We start from the raw sequence: 14,162 nt of genomic DNA, 5'->3' as shown, positions 1-14,162 counted from the left end.
ATGAGAGAAAGAAAAAAAAGTACCCTTTGAAAAATCAACAAGTGGGCAATAATGGCTGGCATAGAAAGGGAGGGAGGGAGGTGGCATTGGGGGTCCATAGTGAAAGGTTTAGGAACAAGTTTAAAAGTGGATACAGAAATGAAATGGTGACAAACTACAAACTGCAGCAATATTTTAGATAAATACACATGGAATAAGGCTATGTTTTTCAAACTTCAGAAAAAGTAATTAAGATAAATGGTGAAACAAGAGAAAACAAACATGTCAGTTCTGTAGCTGAATAAGGAAGGTGTTATTTTAGAAATATTCTTCAGTAAGTATAGGCAAAAAAAATTATACAGTAAATCTAGCCAGGTAATTCCTTGTACTACATCAAAGTTACGCAGTGCTACAATGCATAGAATAGATCCTACATAAAATTATTTTATTGGTTTAAATTTGTTCAAACAATGCTGACACGGTAACTTTCTAGTGGCAGATCTTTTATCTGTAATTTCTAATGTTCTATCAGTTTTGGCTGACTTAATAAATTTCAGATCTTCTCTGGGTACATAATTTGTTCCAAATGGTTAGAGTTAGATATTTGGATTAAACTTCTAGTTTCACATAAATCAAGAGCAAAACTACCGTGAAAGAATAGAAATGGATATAGACAGGTGAGGAAGAAGGAAACAATGAATACAGTGATCAGTATCACTGACCACATATCAACTACTCTAATATAAAAGCAAAAAGCTGTTAAAAGATCTTTTCCTGTGTGCAGTGGCTAATTTAACAGAAATGCACTATGTGCCCACATGTGTTCTAACCCAGCTTGCACTGGGCAAATTCAGTACCAATGACTGTGGAACAAGAATGGGCTGAAGGTGGCGTCCAGGCTCCAGTAGCATGTGACAGACACATTGCCAGCATCAAGGCAAGAAACAGGAGAGGGAGATAAGTCTGCAGCAAAAGGAAGGGTTTTGTTTTGTCCCGTTGAACTGGAACTTTATACTTGATGTTCATGGAGAGGTGTCTGAGTGATTTTAGATTAGATGGAGCAAGACTGAAGTAAAGAAGCAGATAATAGCTTGACCTCATGGTTAATGGATTTGAGATATCTGAGCCTGAATAAAGCACTGAAATGTACCTTGTGGTAAAAACACTTAGAAGAGGATTTAATCAATTGAGAACACAGCAGTTTGTTTCTTAGCAACACAGGTCACCAAGAACACATCATTCCACTCATATAATTATTCTCCTATTGAATATGGTTAAATTCAAGTATTCAATTTTTCCTTTCAAATATCTCAAGTGTACAAGCTTACATGACAAAAAAGATCAGGTTAGCACAAGTGCAAAAACAGTCTCATGACAATGACCTTCCACCTTCAAGAATAGTAGAGCTGAAAATGTGAAGAAAATTATTGTGGGGTTTGGGGTTTTGAGGGGGGGGCTTTTTGTTTTGTTTTGTTTAATTTAGTTTTGTTTTTAAACACCCAAAAAACCCAACAGAAAGTGTTCTCCATCTGTCTGGCCCATATTTGTCAATAGCCCTGGGAAGTCAGAAGAACTATGAATTCTATTGCTTTCAGACATATTAAATAACTAACTAGTAAAGAAAACTGGGACCTTTGAAAGAATGCAGTAAGAGAGACAATATCAATTTTCTAAGATACTAAGATAGTACAGTGATAAGCAAGATATAGTAGGCCTAGTAAAATAACCACAGTTAATCAAAGTAAGAGCATTTGGTGAATACTCTTTGTGCTTTAGTCTCCTCATGTTTCATAAGTTAGAAAAAGTCTAAACCCCAAACTTTTCTGTAAACTTGTGAAAACTTACTTTGAATAAAACATTGCCTATGAAAAACTATTAATTATTTGCTCATTTCAATTCTGAGAAAGCTATTATTTACATAGGTGATTGAACTGCACAGATTGCAGCTGTAAGACAGTGGAGAGAGACCAAGTGGCTTTTGGAAAATGACAGGCTATTTAAAGTAGTGCTAAAAAGAGTGTTCAGTCTGTAAAGACTATGAGCACCTTGCATTATGAATGCTCTGTGAAAACACTGTTATAAAATATTTTACACATTTAAAAAATAATTTAATACACAACCAAACCATTAATTAGCCATTTCAAAACTTAATGATGCAGAAGCAGACGTCTCATCTGGGAGTGAGACTTTTATAAGAAATACAACTACATTTAGAAAGACAGCTAATGTTACCAGACAAAGAAGGACCTACAGGAAAGCCCCAGAGTCAATTATCAGAAATTCTGAAACAGACGACAACTGCAAACACAGTTTTATTTGCATCATGTGTTTTACATCCATACCAGATAAAAGAAATTGATAGTTAGGAAAGCAACTTAATTTTCATAACTACCTTAAAAATCATCAGCTGAAAAACACAGAAAATAATCACTACAAATGTTTAAAAAAGAATAATGACTAATGTCATTAGTTTTTAAATTCTTTAAAAAGAATGACTGGTGAATAAACAACAAAGATTTCAAGTTCACTCCTTTTGGAGGCTAGCACATACTGGGCAAGATAAAAGCAAAAGCAAAGTTAAGTGGATATAAGGCTTTCTGCAACAGAAGAAGGAATAAGAAAGAGGAAAAGACACTAATTAATCAAAAAGAATACAAGCATACTCAGGGTTAGTTCATGTTTAAAAACAAGATTCTTACATGGTAGTTCATGTTTACACCCACTCTAGAAGAACCCCGAATCCCTAAGTTCTTACAATAATAGTCACATGAGAATGAAGATATAAATGATAAAATATATTTGTACTAAGGTTAAGATATCAAAACCAATGCCAAAACCCAAGTTACAAATAAAATAACATGTTGATCACAACTGCTATTTTATTACAGTCAGAACCTTAAGTGAATGGCTGTCCTAGTTTATATGGTGGTAATATGCATCTTGCCAGCTATCTGAAGGAGTCATTAGAGCTACGAACACCACTTTCAAATATGAGTTACTGAGGATTTCCAAGCTGTTATCCTATTCTTGTCTTTAAACAATGTATTTATGTCCTGTCTACTGCAGAGTGAGATCTACCATCTTAACTTGCCAAGAAATTCCGCTGAAAATTCTACTACCTATATCCTTAAGTTATTATGAATGTATGTTAATCAGATTCTAACACAGATCAGTTGGAAGATGCTGATATTCTACTTGAAAGGCAGATTCTCTGCTAATACTGTGTTAACATGGACACTGAACTGAAACTTGTCAGCCTTTTCTGATTCACACAGAGATTTAAAAGTTTCTTTTCTCCTAAGAACTTTCTATTTGATATTTCCCTTTATTCTCTATATCTTGTATCTCGGAACTTGTTGACTTCTCTTCTGTGAGATCACTTCTTTTGCTGGATCCACTAGTGAATAGAACGCTCCCAGATCATTGGGACTTAAACACTGAAATCATAATTCACAGCTCCAAAAGAATTAAATGATTTAAAACACAATCAAGCACATAACAAGATTATAAACTGCAGCCGATAACAACTTTTACTTGTTAAACAGGTATATATATTAAATGCTCAAAACATTGTAAAACCATAAAGTAACAATGTAAAAAAAGTAACAATAAGCAGTCTCACATACATCAGGCTCAGGTCAGCTGAAATTATTTGTGCAAGCATTACAAATCTAATTAATAGTTTTAGCTGGAAAAGTAATGAATTAAAGTTTCATTTTATAATTTTTTCAAAACAGCTTCTCTGTACTAAATTAACTTCAATTTTAAAATAAAATTTTCATCAGCATGCCTAAAAATACAGAAAACAGTAAATTTTCATCATCTACAAAGGAAAATGGTTAAATGACTTACACCATGTCACACAGTCAGGAGGTTTGGGCAGGAGGACTTGTTTCACATTGCTTGTTTCAAAAACTCTAGGGATTCTTTCAGCCTCCAGTATCTGAAAGGAGAGTTAAGCACAGATTAAAAAGGGAGCAGTAGTACAGGCACTAAAATCAGACAGAAAATTTTCCATTTCCTAAAAACCAGTGTAGCTTTCAGCATTACATAATGTATTTTTTAATGTGATGGTGATAGATTTTTCTTTTTGTCCTACTTAATGATGCCTTGTCAAGTGTGTTCAGGTAATTACCGTAAGTCTAACAGCAAAATGAAACAACCCAAATTGCCAGCATCTCTGCGTATGAAAATACAAGTTTTCAATCACTGCAGCTCCAATTTTGATTTCTATATAATTACCCTTCATTACAGCAACAATGTTAAGACACACAAGTAAGTTCCGCCAATCCTAATTGTCTTACAGTAGTAATCATGTTTTACTACCTGCATGTCTCTATATTCCTTGTTTATACTTTTCCTACATGACGATATTTTTTGGATTGCATAGTTATAAAGACATTGCATAATTTGTCCTGTTTCATTAAAAGAATGAAGTTTTAAGACGTGGCCAGCACATCATACAAGGAAACACAGACATCTAGTGATATCTTTTGACCTCACCTTTCTCCCAGTAGAGTAAGTCTTCTAAAAACAGTGCTAGCAGAGTCTCAAACTCTTCAGTGATGGGATATGCCATTTAAAATTTGTAAAATTTCAGCATCCTTCTAGATGCAAATGGAGAAATAAAATCTACACGAAGTCTTACATAGTCTGTAAAGTGTGACAGATGCAGTGATTGTCTCTGGTTGATGGAATTAATCATTTTAGAAAACATTAGTAACTTAGAATAATTCAACTGATTTAAACCAAAATATTCTTTATACAATGAACACATTTCAACACAGTGCAGCAAAGCTATTACAATTTCCTATTAAGAAATGAGAAAGTGTCAACAGAATTAAACATCTTGTATCTTTTTTCTTTTTCAGAATTAAAAGACACAACAAAATTCCATGTGAGAAAACTTATCCTTACAAGTGTTGTTAACTTAAAACCCAAATAGGTTATCTTGAGATTATTAGTTAAGCAGTATCTGATGTTTGGAAAGCCCAGGAATGTAGTGTTACATGCATCAACCAACTCTCTTTACTAGGCAGTATATTATTACTTGAATACACTCAAAGAATTATTAGTCATAATAAATTTGAGGGCAAAGTCTGCCAAAATGATCAATACTGAGAGAAATAAAGAACGAAAGAAAAGAATATAGTTTTTTTTCTTTTTTAATTCTAGCAGTGTTAAGCAAAAATAGCTAGTAGCTTGATAATTATTTGATAATCCCTGAATATGAGTTTGCTGGTCAGAAGCTTTCACATTAGTTGCAATGAGAAATAAGATATATCACCAAGAATGAAAAATACTTTAAAAGAACTAAAAGAACTATTTTAGATTCTATCTTGCTCATTCTCTAGAATTCTTAGACTCTGGTAAACCAGTGTATTAACTACATACCACTTTATACAGTGTGGCTTTTCAACATGCAGTGACAGCTGATGCAACTCAGTGGTCATTCACTTCCATCTACTAACCAACAACCAACAACTTTTTATCTGTTTTTTTGTATATTTCTATTTTCCTTTTTATTATTGCCTTCCAGGCTAATAGTTTCTACGTTACTTCCCTTTCAGTTTTTCAGAAATATCAGAGTTTTCATTAACAGATGACAGTCATAGTTCAATAACCTCATATTATATAAAAGACCCTCTAGTGAAAAATATCAGCCCATATGAATGATTTAAAAAAACCAAACCAAACCACAAACAGTTTTTTTCTATTTTGCTGAATGTGTAGCAACTAGATGTTTTGTAATCTTGATGTTCTTACTACCTGTAAAACTCCAGTAGCGACAGGATCAGAAAGACTGGAGCTAATGTATCTTCCAACAATACATTTGTTTTCTACTTCAGTCTTCTGAATGTTATTAGATAGAGAAGATCGCCCCTTCCGAAGCAGAGGGATAAAAATGTTTACAGTTGGTCAGTAACCATCTGATCTGTAGGAAGTTGGGTGGGCGTAAAGGCAAGACACACAGTGATAAAGTATACAATGTAATAAGAAATTACAGTATTCTCAACATGAGGAAAAAATTTAATTTTAAGGATATTTAGGAAAAACAAAATCTTATTACTCCCCTGAGATAATCACAATAGGCATCATAAGGAAATACATTATTTTCATGGTCTCTTTGCCTAGGCTGTTCTATTTCAATCTCCACAAATCTGTCTCTTATCCCCCTTCCTCTGTTCCTCCACCTCAGTTATTGTTGTCTACATCCTTTCACTCTGTCCAGCAAACCCTAGCTTCTCCATTCTTCCAACCCCCATCAGTGCTGCCACTCTCAAACCAAGTGACTCTCTACCATCCTCTGGCTTCCTCATTGTTTCCTGTCTCCTGCATGACTCTCAATACTACCGTCCTCATTCACTCTGTTCTTGACTTACAAAATCATCTTGCCAGTTGCATGGAACCTTTTTTTTTGCAGACAGAAATGTTATGCTTTTAATGGAAAGTGGCTTAACTTTCACTTTTTTAATATAAAGTGGCAGGATACCTTCTGCCTTGTACATTAACTTTAGTATGTGCAATACATATACCGTACTGTCTCAGTACAGGTCCTTTTCATATTTTTTCTTCTTCATTTAATAGTGAGAAGTGAAGAAGTTAAGTTTTTAGCAGGCCTGAATTTTGCAAAGGTTTGCAGCAATGTCCAAGTCAACAAAATGGCACTTCCAGAAGCATGCAAAGAGGTGGCTTCCTTGTCATGGGGATCATTTTACTGGAATTTGGGCTGACTATCTTGGAGGAGGGATGGAAAACATTAATGGAAAAGGATACATTAATGGAAAAACCACAGAAGGAGGAAGAAAGGAACAAGCTGCTCCTCAGATCTCTTCTTTGTGAAGGATACAAATAGCCTATTTGACATTCCTGGTTGCTGCAAAAAGTGTTTAATAATAATAATGTAATAATAATACTCATATCAACTGGCTAGAACATATCTTGTGGCCTCTGTTCCCCTGAGAAAGAAAATTTTGACTCAGTCTGCTTCAAGATTGATCACATTAGTTAAGCCATGTCATTCTGATGGCTAACAGCCAAATTTCTATCCCAGTTATACACCTGGAACTGTAAAGATGACAGATATGCTGTGTAATTCACCCACAAACTTTCACTATTTGGTTTATATATAGTGATATAATTATGAATGCAAATCATACTGTCTGCAAAGACAAAGATGCACAGTTTTTCTCATTCCTGTCTCAAAGACAGTACAAGCTTAAGCAACCCAGAATTCAATGCACAACAAATAATCAAAGATTTTGTGATGACATGTGCAAAACTTTTGGTTACTCTGGCTGGTGCAGAAAACCTTTGCTGCATCTCAAGACTCAGTTGCTAACACAGTTAAAGTAGCCTCCCTTCCTTGAACCATACACCAGTATCATCAGTCCTCTGGGGAAATGATACAGGGATTTGAAGCATATCCACCCAGCCATACTTCCGAGTAATTGCACTTTCCATATTTATGATGTTATCGTCCAAACAACCACGTTCACTAATCTGGTAGGTGTACAACTCATCTGCGTTCATGGCAAAACAACAACAAAAGTTTAAGCAATTCTGCTGCCTTGCAGTTCAGCCCTCAATAACTTCTCCACAAAAAAAGAGGATGTAAATGTAAATTTCCATGAAATCTATCTCTCAAGCTTCCTTTTTAGCTTCCTATGCTTGGGCCCATACTTATAGTCAATTTCATAAGCTCTCAAAAGCTGATGTTGCATATTGTCAATAAATACTCTTGCAAAATATTGTCCAGATTGTATTTATCAGCAACTGGTTAGAGAAGTTTCAGTTGTACTCAACTTCATTTAACTTATTTGTTACAACATTTTTAAGAATGCTGCTTGCAACTATATGTGTTGTTTTGTTTGAGAAGTTAAAATTAATTTCTACCATCTTGAGCCAAGATAGGCAAGCCAACTGGGTTACTGCAAAAAGTAATGAAAAGAGTAATGTCATTAATGTGGTTAGATAAAAAGCTGCACTAGATCAATAAAGAGCTCTGGAAAAATTAGGCCAGGTGCAAGGTAAGATATAAAATACAGCCAAGATAAACTAAATTGAAAAATACTTTGTGGTGATGCAGAGAAGCTTAATGCTTTCAAATGCCAGAATAACAGAGCTGATGGAAAAGGTGCAGCTGTTTGTTTCATAAGCAAATCTATAATTAAATGCAATTAAGGATTTAAACTAATATGAATCAGTTCTAATACTAACTGCCACAAAAGTTTTAGCCCAATTAATATCTGAAAAGTAATTGGCATTATCTACAGATCACTACTGATATGATTAGCATATCAATAATTTGTACTAAAACTGCTGGAGAGGATTAGTTACATTATACAATTGCTCCATGCTCCCTTTTTGGTTCTGTTGTTACTCCAAGCAGTCTTAAAGATGGCAAAAGGAAGGAGTTGAATTCAGGAAGAAAGCTATGGTCATACAAAGTAAACCATATGTGTTACATAGAATATGCACCATATATACCAAAATCATTGTTGGTTTTACACACACCTATTCAGGCTTTCATTGGTTGTAAAATAACTCTTTCTTGGTACATTCAGTTCATCATCTAGATGATACTCATAATGCTTTGTAAGTCTCCAGAGGAAACTGGTTGAGACATACTGTACCCATATTTTGATACGTCTCTTTAAAATCCAGATAAATACTTCAGGGATTGAGATCATCATCACGATGCTTTCCTATTTTCAAGTTTGTTTTTGACTTTGCAACTGCAAAGATAATTTCTTCAGCAAACTGAATCTCAGCTGATTCCAAGAACAGATTCTGACTCATCACATACATTGAACAGTTTGAAGTGCATCAGCAAAACTCCTCTTAATGGTCTATACTTTATTCACACACCCAGACCTGGCTATTGATGCTCTATTATCAGTTACGAAAAAGCCAGTCTTAATCCTGACTAGAATTTGCACTTTAACTCACATCACAGGCCACCAAGTGCTCTATAAACAAAAGAGCACTCAAAGCCATTCAGACCTGACTATAGAGTATCAGATCACCACCTAGTTTGTTCATGTGGATAAGGAGTGAGGGGAGTCAATATAAATTCCTTGTAGTGACTTACATTTCTGTATCCAATTATTCATCTTTCCATTCTGGGACTGCATGGCTTTGTATGTCTAACAGGAATTTTACTTCCAATGGTTGGGGGAGGGTGGGCATGGAGGGTAGAAAACATACACTTTGCTTAGTGTGGAAGAAGTACTAATTCTGCCTTTCAGGCTCACAGGAGGGCAAGCCAATAGTCTTACAGGTATACTATTTCTTATGAATTTAGAAAAGGCTCATTTTTTATGGCTGTGTCTGCAGCAAGGTTTCCCTTCATTTCAAAATCACGTACCTGTCTTCAGAAAAAACCCAAATCAACAGACAGCATTAATTATCATAAAGTTCACATTGTGTCTTAGAGCAGGTTACTGTTCCTCATATACCAATTCATTAACCATACCAGCTTACTAACTTAAGTGAAAATATTTAAAAGACAGTATAGGACATTATTTCTTTCCTAATATCAATACAATATTATTAAAAAGAAAGTTGGAAAATAAACAAGCAGACTTTTATGCGAGTTCAAAATGAGTTTTCCCTCTCCAATATTATTGCTCTTTCCTCTTTTTACAATGACTACTGTTAAAGTGAAGATAAAGATTTTCCCCCCATGGCCATGAAAAGTAACTGCAAGTTTCAGTCAATCCCATTTTCATTTTTTTAAATGTGTTTTTTGAAGTGTGTCTTTCTTATGCACAAAGCAAAAGCCATTAAGTAAGCTAGCAATGATGAATATTTTCTCACAGCTCTAGGGTAAAGATTTATAAAGAGATAGCCTCATATACAAGGGGTAATACTATGTATGTATATACATGAGTTATAGATGTTTACATAAATATATATACATATACACATAAAAAAAGATATATTCATTAAACTTTATTCTGAAATGTAAGAAAAAAATTATATACATGATCTATCAATGTTTAAAAAAACCCCATCAAAACACAAATACACATTTGCCTTTATAATCATATCACCTGCTTCCGAAATTTAAAGTTATGTGTGCAATGAAGCCCATATTCTTGAAGAAACCAGACAGTTCATGTGCTTTCCATTATAGAAAACCAAACAAAAAAAGAAACAGAAAAACCCATACAAAGAATACATAAAAACATGTCCATTCATAATAACATTTAATTTAGCACCTCATCTAAAAATATTCAAAGGAAATTCAGAAACTTAAGGTATATACAATAACTAATTTAACAGCAAAAATACAGGTAATATGTTAAAAGCTGTATAATGAAGAAATCTTCTTTCAGACTGACTGCTCTGGGATCAAAGTGAGAAATAGATAATAAACAAGAAGGGACAGAACAGGAGAGCACTAGACTGATAATTTCTCTTTTAATTTCTTTTAAGAAAACTTCATACAGTCTAACACAGAATTATAGAATATTGCTTTAAAAGACTGTAACACCAGATCCAGTTTCAATGCTGTAAGCCAATTTAATATCAAATATTCAGAAGACATGCCTGAATTAAGAAAAACTTGGCATTCACTGTATCTAGCAAAAAGGACACAGAATTTTGATGAAAGCCTAACAAACATATTAAAGTTAAGACTAAAGAAAATGTTGTTGGGCAAGACCAGCAAAGCAGCACAGTTTAGGTAGCAACAAATATGGTCTACATCTGCTAGTTTAAGCTGTGGTGATTTCCAGAGATTGTCCCTCAGTTAAATGATAGACTACACCATATTTTCATAGGGACAATAAAACAAGTGGATAGCTCAGTATCCAGCTGTGGATAGCACACTGAGAATTAGTCCCAAGTCATATTAACTGATGAGCTGCTACAAATGAAACATATTTAAAGCCAAATGTTAAACTAAGAAACAAAGAAAATTAAAAAAAACCAGACTAGAAAATACATTTTTAATCTTCACCTCAAACATGTTCTCAGGCATCATCATCTCTTGTGTTTAAATCCTATCATAAATGGATTTCTGAGTCACGGCAAGGCAATAAACAGTAATTACTGGCAATAACTATAAATTACAATGTATAATTTTCTACTGCATTTAAACATATAGTCTGCCTATACAAGCCATCAAAGGACCACAACTGTCACAAATGAGATCCAGTATATCGATCATAATGTCAAGTCAGACTGGTTCCTAATGATTTAGCTGCTGGCATTTTGTTGTGAGGACCAGTGTTTTGAGTCCCAGAATTTTATTTTATTTTCTTTAAAAAATAAGCATTAAATGGATCTACCATAAAGTGGATTAAATAACAAACAACACCCCAAATTAGAAAAAAATTAGAATTTCATACTATACCTAATTTGAAATTGCAAATAAAAAATACTAAATTGTGTAAGAAACAAAACTGCTTACATATATGGAAAAGATTTTCCAAGTTTACAACTTGATTGAAAGTAAATCTTCAACTAAAAACATCAGTGGTACAGTACTCTAGCCAAAACATTAAAGATAATCCTAAATACTTTAAGTTGATTGCATTGTATCTCAACAATAAATTACTACATACCTGTTCTGGCCAGGATAGTATAAACAGATGTCTTACTGGGGCATGAAAAACATAGCCAAGTTAAGACTCTAAGTGTGTGTGATTGGGATATATAAAAGGTAAACTTAGTCATCTTTCCATCAAAAATTACTCATCATCAAATCCTTTCTTAGATTTTTAGATTGTCAACATTTTAAGGATTCAGCAAGAAAATATATCAACATTTTCCAGCTAAGCAAACAGCCCCCACTTTCTTTAATTCTCTTTTCTCTTGCGAAATTACTGCTTATGAATGGACTCTGAATTAAAAGGCCTGTGCTTCATCTGTTTTATTAGTCTACTGATTTGTTTGTTCTACAGTTTCACACTTAAGATTCTAGTCAAAACAGTGATTTTTGGTTTTTTTTTTTAAATTAACCAGATCCTCTTCCTCTAATTTTTTGCATGTTCAACTTCAGTAGTCATTGCTTGTATTCTTTGGGAAAGTGGCATTCATATTCTATAATGCACGTCCTATTCAGAAAAACTGCTTTAATGAGAATTGGTTCAATAATGGTTGTGTAATCCCTATCCAGAACCTGATTATTAATGATATTATCTTACTGCTTTACACACTTGCTAGCTTGAAGGTGTTGAAATATTTCCAGGCTTTCAATGTACTAGTAATATAGCATGCATATGTTTCATACTATGTAAAGAAAGTGTTTATCACACATCAGTAGTTTATGAGAACACTGTGATAAATCCAGGTTCAGTAAGCCGTTTGCTGGCAAATTTCTGTTTATCTCAACAAAATTATATGTTAGCAAAGAATGTGATCAGCAGTTATTTACTGTGATATACATGCATTTTTAAGCTTTAAATTATATCTTGCTCAGTAATGACAATACTTCACAAAATCACCTATGATAAGGATGACAGTTTAGGGCCTTAAGCTTAACTTCTTTGATCACAAAGTTAAATCTTACATATTTTTTCTATGTAAATATATTAATTTCTTCTGGCTGCCGTAAATGAGCAGATTGTTAAGGAGCTGCTGACAGGACTTGCTAGACTTTATAATGCTAGGACAAAATGATTTCCCATAAACTCACACATTCTCTTCTTTCTTTTGTGGAGGTATCCGATATATTTAGATTAGGAGTTTTACTTTCATTGCCAAGACCTGATGTAAAACTCATTATAATATGAAACCTTTGTGGAAAAAGAATGAGTTTTACAGACTGGTTAAAATGTAGAAGAATTTTAGGCCTTCCAGTATGTCTGAAATATGAAATAAATATGAAAAGAAATGGAATCTGAACTAAGTAAAGCAGAAAAAGAATCCTCTCTTCAGTGAGGAAATATGACAACATAGGAAGAAGAGGGGTAGCAGAAAGAAGTGTGAAGGACAATGAGCAGGGCTTGCATAGGAGAAAACAAAAGCTGATAGAATTAAAGATAGGATGCTTCCTGAGTACTCACAAACTCGCACAAACAGCCATCACTAAAAATGATAGTAATATCAGTTGAATTAGGAGGAGGAAGTAAGCAACCTACCAGAAAGCAGAGGTTGGAGAAATATTAATAAGATTCAGCTAGGGTCTGAAATGGAACTTCTCTACAGAAGTACAGGGTGGGTTAAATTATTTTTATTTTTAGGAATTTTGCCCTTTCACACAACTGGGTTTGAACTGTTACTACATTTTTTTCCCAAACACTATTCCAGAGAAATACAATTACAACATTAAGAATGTAAACAGAATAGATACGGAATACATACTACACCTGAATATCTAGAATATTAGGATAAATAAGGTTTGCAATAGGAATATTATGGCATAGTATCTACAGTTCTCTTAAGAAGTTCTTGATACATAGAAGGACAATATATGCAAAAGAATAAATGAAATAATTTAGAATTTTGCCCTGTCTCAATTCTCCATTTTTATGCTTCAACTCTGAATAGACCTTAGAAACTGAGACAGGTCTTTCAACTACATGAAACTAGTGCAGAGACAATTACGTGATCCGATGCCAGTAAGACAGGTTCAGTGTAACATTGGGATAAAGAGGGTAACTGTAACTTTTACATCAGGGTAACTCGTAAGCAGCAATGCCTGGTGATGGGATTCATTTCTGAAAAAGTCAAAGATGGATCACCATTACAGTCAGCATAAATTTCTGAATTGTATGCTTAAGAGTTATGGCCAGTGTACCTAAACTGCCTCCCCAGTTAACCCAGGCTGTTATGTAGGTAGTGGGCAAGTGAACTCTCAACAGATTTACAGAATTCTATGAGAATTTCTGTTAAGCATTATTATTGTCTCTTGTTTTTCTACCACATTTATTTTACCAATTATGGTTGAAGACACATTTGGATTAAAACCAAAATGCCCCTCATCTCTGAAGAGATTTTCCTTGAAGTGACATTCATACCACCAAATATCTCTTGCTAAGGTAAGTTGTAATTACAAACTCTTTATAGAGATTTTACATCTCCATTATTTAGTAATTATATGATTTATGCTTCCATTATTTCTCCTGAATTTCTTGTAGTCTATCACCTTGCAAAGCATGCATTTTTTTCTGTTTGTTGAATTTCCACATTACAGACTGGTCTCATAAACCATGGCAGAACCACACTTG

Source organism: Aquila chrysaetos, chromosome Z (genome assembly GCF_900496995.4).
Source record: "Aquila chrysaetos chrysaetos chromosome Z, bAquChr1.4, whole genome shotgun sequence".
In the NCBI taxonomy this organism is placed as follows: domain Eukaryota; kingdom Metazoa; phylum Chordata; class Aves; order Accipitriformes; family Accipitridae; genus Aquila; species Aquila chrysaetos.
This window is presented reverse-complemented; position numbering follows the sequence as displayed.